The sequence below is a fragment of the Chiloscyllium plagiosum genome, unplaced genomic scaffold, assembly GCF_037043375.1.
Source record: "Chiloscyllium plagiosum isolate Xiang-an unplaced genomic scaffold, Cpla_swu_hap1 HiC_scaffold_21, whole genome shotgun sequence".
Taxonomy (NCBI): domain Eukaryota; kingdom Metazoa; phylum Chordata; class Chondrichthyes; order Orectolobiformes; family Hemiscylliidae; genus Chiloscyllium; species Chiloscyllium plagiosum.
The window spans coordinates 65,256,873-65,262,872 of record NW_028270159.1 but is presented as its reverse complement, the minus strand read 5'-3'; positions in this window follow the sequence as shown (position 1 = coordinate 65,262,872).

The following is a 6,000-nucleotide window of genomic DNA, read 5'->3' as shown; positions in this document are numbered from 1 at the left end:
GGATTGGGGAAAGATAGTAGCATCCCCTGCATAAGGGACATGCATGAATGCGATTGCAGGAAATTAAAGTCATGTTCTCTGTTCCTGAAGTCAGGCTTTAATTCCAGGTTTTATTCGTCGAACCTTAGCATTACCAGATCCGTGTCTGAGTCCCCAGGGATGTCTAATTTATTATATAACCACAAAACCACCTTCTCCAGGTTGCAGTATTTACTGGGAACAAAAAGCTGATTTTGAGCTGATGCGAGCAAAAGCAGCTGCTACTGCCAATGTCAAAAACACTGATCCAAACAGGAAAATGAATTTTCGAAGCTTGCCACCTCAAAGTTAAAGTCTCAACACGCTTTAGATGCGCCAATCGGCTGTCTCAGCAACATATACTACTTATGGCTATAATATTATAAATGTTGGCAAGTATTCCGTTCCGTCCCGCTTTTGACCAGGAGAAATCCCACCCTCGGAAATACACGCGCCTCTCTCCTGTCATTCCATCCCAATTTCCCATTGGATCTTCGTGGCTGCTTCACACCGTTTCTACGATTCCGGGTCTGGAACTCGGATTATGTGTGATTGCCTGCAGCAGTTGGTAGTGCCTTGTGGACTGACACGAATTGTTAAAGTTTATCAAATAATGTAACTATTAAAATAAAGTTTTGTGAATCACATAAAAAATAAGTGAACCTAACATAGTCATCTTAACAGATGGAAGACTTAACAAATAATCAAGATATTTTTCAATATATAATTTCAGTTACATCGCACTGTAAACTTTTGCAATAAATTCTGTTTCTTACAACTGTGAACTCCACAACCACCTGATGAAGGTGCAGCTCTCCAAAAGCTAATGCTTCCAATTACACCTGTTGGACTATGACCTGGTGTTGTGTGATATTTAACTTCGTATTATAATGCGGATCTCACAATTAAAACAGAGATGAGGAAGCATTTATCCTCTCAGACAGTTCTGGATCCGAGGACTTTCTTGTATAAGAAGGCTGTTGAGGAAGGGTTATTCGGTGTAATGAGGCTGAGATCGGCAGATCTTCAAACAGCAAAGACATCAAGCTTTATGGGGAAAGGCAAGAAAGTGCACTTCAAGGTTATCAGATATGACATGAAACCATTCAATACAGGAACAGACTTGATGGTCTGAATGGTGTCTTTCTGTTCCTAAAAAGTTGGCCTAAATATGAAGCTGCAAAACCGACCTCAGTAAAATTTGCCAAATTAAAAATGCGTGGGCCCCTGGAACACTGAACCGAGGTGAAATGTACAAAGAACATCACACAAAGGGCAGACAATGTGGATAATTGATCCGGAGTGGTCAGTATACCAAGGTAAACAGGAAAGCCAATATTCATTATCTACTTTAAACCTGACTCCACTAGGCATGCAGTTAACTCTCACAAACTACCATTCCCCTTCCATTTTAGTGACGCCCTCTCCGTTCTTGATTTAAACTGATTGAACGTCAGGCAATTGCAGCTGACATTGCTGATGTGGACCTGTAACATGCAGGGAAGCGATTCGCAATGCTGCACAACATCATTCTGCTTGGAAAGATCAGGCAGTAATTCATATTGATTACTGTAAACGTTAACCTTTAACAAACCAAGACAGTGAAATTTTTGAATCCTCATCACTATACTACCTGGGACGATTTGTTAACACCACCCTGGACACCATGAGATTCGTCATTCTATTCTGCCATTCTTCTGTGCATGATCCCTTCGGCTCTATTCCGGTCTTGTTGGTTGGTTTACAATATTGAGGCTATCCAATGATCTGTTGTATTTCAGTTTCTGATGTACGAGACCTTCTCTAATGAGCTGGCAATGTGCTGGCTCAGTGGTGATAACACTGGTCTTGTAAACTAGAAAAGTGCTTGAAATAGCCCATTCCTGTTTTTAATTCCAATAACTTGAGGAAAACGGTTTGGCACGACAGGAAAAAACGGGCGTGAGCAGTGATCCAGTTTGCCAGCAATAACGAGGTGAGACAGTATATACTAGAGAGAGATGGGGAAAGAATGGGCAAGGAAAACTGGGACGGGAGGGATTGAATGCTTCCTTTCTTTGCTGGTGTTGAAGTCTGAAATGAGACAATATCAGCCAAGTGGGTGAAATGTTACTTTCTGCTTGTTTTCTCCCGAGGCCTGTATCACTCTTGGGGAAATGTGTCTGCGTGCTTCAGCCTGTGGGTAAAAATGGGATTCAGTTCCCCGACCGGGTGTGAACACATTTTTCCCATCTCAAACTTCAATCCAATTTATTGTGTCGTACGAGATTAAAACGTTCCAAAGAAATTAGCATTGAAATGAACACGTGAAACGTCAGAGTTTACAAGGTTGTAGACCAAGTGCTGGCAAGTGAGATGATGGGACCCATTTCTGTGCTGTAAACATTCGATAATTCAATCATTTTGGAGGGCAAATATATCTGCAGTGACATAATTCCAAAAACCGCGTTATGAAGAAACTGTGAAACTGCTTCTGCCCTCATCCCTGGTGGTCTAGTAGTTAGTATTCGGCGCTTTGACTGAGTGGCCTGGATTTCATTAGCGTTCAGGAAATCAGGACTTCTTCTTCCTGACGCAGAGAGAGCAGCTTTACCAGGAATCTGTTTCATGCCTTAGATCAGTCAATACTCCAGCCCTTGAATGAAGGGAAAAGTGCCTTCCTTCTCTCTACACCGTCGACAGTTCATCCTTCATTCTCCTCTGATTCCACTTTCAAAAGAGTTTCAAAGAACTGTCAAAACTGAGTGTCAGCTATTTCTTTTCTGTGCTATTCATACACAGGAGCTGCAGCGATTGAGTGGGTTGGTTTCTGAAAATGAAACGCACCTATGAGCAATGTATTGGGCTATTCCAGGATTGCCATCTCTGACAGCGCTGCGACATGACTGATGTTCTCTCTGATTTGGAAGTGCCAGTGTTTGAGTTGGGTAGACAAAGTTAAAAATTACACAACATCAGGACATAGTCCAGCAGGTTTATTTGGAAACACTAGCTTTCAGAGAACCGCTCCTTCATCAGGTAGGTGTCTTTCTGCAGAAACTTGATGCGTGTGTCAATATGCGCGATGTTGTGGAAGATCATCTGGACTTTAACCGACCGTTCGTGGTGTCGATGGTACCCATGACTTGGATGTGTTGGTATTGGACTGGGGTGGACAAATTTAAAAATTTCACAAAGCCATATTAGAGTCCAACAGTTCACAACCTACCTGATGAAGAAACAATGCATGGAACACTGGTGCTTCCAAATATGCTAGTTCGATACAATCTGATGCCATGTGATTTTTAACTTTGATAACCCTTGGTAATGTTTAACTGATCGTAGACAGTAAAAGAATTTTCGTTCCTGGAGATGAAAATTTCAAACGTTATCCACCTCAGTGTAACAAAAAAGATTAGTTTGGATGTGTTCTGAATCTCCACAATGCGCTTGCGCCAAGCAAAAGTCGAACCTGCACCCGCCTGATCCGTAGCAAGCTATACGAATGGCTGGACCACTGGCCAGATGCACAGCTGAGATTTTACACGCTACAGAGCTGTGATGCTAACAATGACAGGAGCAATAAAAGTAACAGTCACAAGGTGAACAAAGAACAAAAAGAATCACCATCAATGAGTCACTTCACATTGTCCTAAATAATTGATCAGCCAATCAATGAGGTCACTGCTGATCAAGGAAATTGCAACTTACTTTGCTGCGTTTTCACCATAATTAGAGGTAAACTCCAGCCTAATCATAACATCGCATATTCCCATTAATTTTCAGATTTAGATTATGTTAATGATCTGTCCGTATTTGCAGAAAACTGAATGACATGAAATGAGTGAAAACCTCCTTCTGGTGATGTAATCTAGTGCAGGGTCGGCCAGAAAAGAAAGGTCAAAGACTTGAAACATCTCTCCCATTTCTCTCTGTCCCAATGCGTTTTCCTGAGTTGAATATTTGCAGGAATTGTCTTTAATATCTAATGAATTACTTATTTTCCCATGACAGAATCTTCATAAATCAGTTAACACCTGAGGTGTTGAAACCTAATTTACTTCAGATTAAAATAGTTGAATACCCTTTCCTCCAGCCTAATGTCCCAATACTCCCTCCTCTTCCATGCAAATACAAGCTGCTCCAAGAGAGGTTGGAGCTCCCAACCTGACGTTCCAATGTTCCTTGCTGCTCCATGTCAATACAAGCTACTATAGTTGAAGTTGCAGCTCCCAGTCTGATGTCCCAATGCTCCCTTCTCCATGTCAATAGAAAACGTCCAGTTGCTGTTGGCTCTACCAGTCTGATATCCCAATGTTCCCTGCTGCGTCATGCCATTAAAAGCAGCTCAAGGTGAGAGTGGAGCTCCCAGACTGATCTCGCAAAGCGCCCTGCTCCATGTCAACTGAAGCTGCTCCAAATGAGGTTGGATCTCGCAGTTTGATGTCCCAATGCTCCCTGCTCCTCCATGTCAATAGAAGCTGCTCCAGGTGAGGTTCGAACTCCCAGCCTGCTGCCCCAATGCTCCCTGCTGCTCCATGTCAATTAAACCTGCTCCAGGTGTGGTTAGAACTCCAGACTGATGTCACAATTCTCCCTGCTCCCTGGTCCATGAGAACAGACGCTGCTCCAGATGAAATGGGAGCTCCCATCCCTGGCTCTCGTTGACGTTGTAGCTCCCAGTCTGATGTCTCAATGCTCCCGGCTCCATGTCAATAGAAGCGGTCCAGTTGAAGTTGGATCTACCAGTCTGATGTCCCAATGTTCCCTGCGGCTTCATGTCAATAAATCTCAGACTGATGTCACAATACTCCCTGGTCCATGTCAACAGACGCTGCTCCAGATGAGGTGGGAGCTCCCATCCCTGGCAGATCACACACCTCTATACCATCATAGAAATACTGCCCACTGACCATTTCCACCACTGGAGCCATTGGTGCAATGTCCACATCATGAGAACCTATTCTTACTTTTAATCACCAACGACTCATTATTTCCAAAGGACTTCTTTCTTAAAACTTATTTTGCATGTGCATATTGCAGTCAATCCGAAGTAAGATAATCGTGCTGATTGACGTATGCTCACTAGAAATCACATTCTATTTTTCATGTTGAGTAACTGCTACTTAGCAAGGACAATGTTTGTAATGGAATCACTCTTTTATTTCACGTGAGGGAATTTGGTTTGTATTATTTAAATTAAACTTGGTCACTGTGTCAAATGATCAAATAGATCTCAATTTCTGAACAAAATTGGTAATGTTGTCATCCACCTTGAAATGTGGTGTCTACTTCTTTCAGCCACACGGGTATTAGAACGAACCGTCTGTTAATGACATGCGTATAAAGACATTTCAAATCAGTTTTCATGTTTATGCTGCATAAATCTGCGGTTATTGATACACAGTTTAGATTCAGTCCCTGCAGTTAACTTGCTGACTTCTCCAGTTGTTCATAGTTCAATATGATGCATCAAGTGTGTGCATAACGAGAGGGAGTTTCCTTCCCACATCTTGTGTTTATATGTGTCTTATGTCCAGCATTCATTAATGGCGAGAGCAAGGGGGAAAGGATAAGACCAATGTGTAAGTCTGTCTGTGCCCATGCACGGTACCCACATCGGTAATTCTCTACTGTGCATTTACAGCCAGTTCTTGGGTGCCCCTACACCCAGCCCCTGCCACTTTTGAAATATCTCCATTGTTTCGTGCTGTCTCTCTGTGCTCTTTTCACCAAGATGAATCACTTCTACCCAACTGCTACAAATTTCATCTGACAAAACACTCATTAAGAATCGCATGCATCAACATGTACTTCGCATCTCTCGTTATTTGGTTCTCTGGATCTCTTTCATACGATAAAAGTTCACAGCAACTTGACTTGGAAAAGACAATCGCGTTCCTTTTCATTGTCCCATTTCAATCAACATTTCACTGTAGTTTAGGTAACAGACTCAAATTATTCTTTGAGATTTTATTATAGCGTCGATGCACATAAACAGAC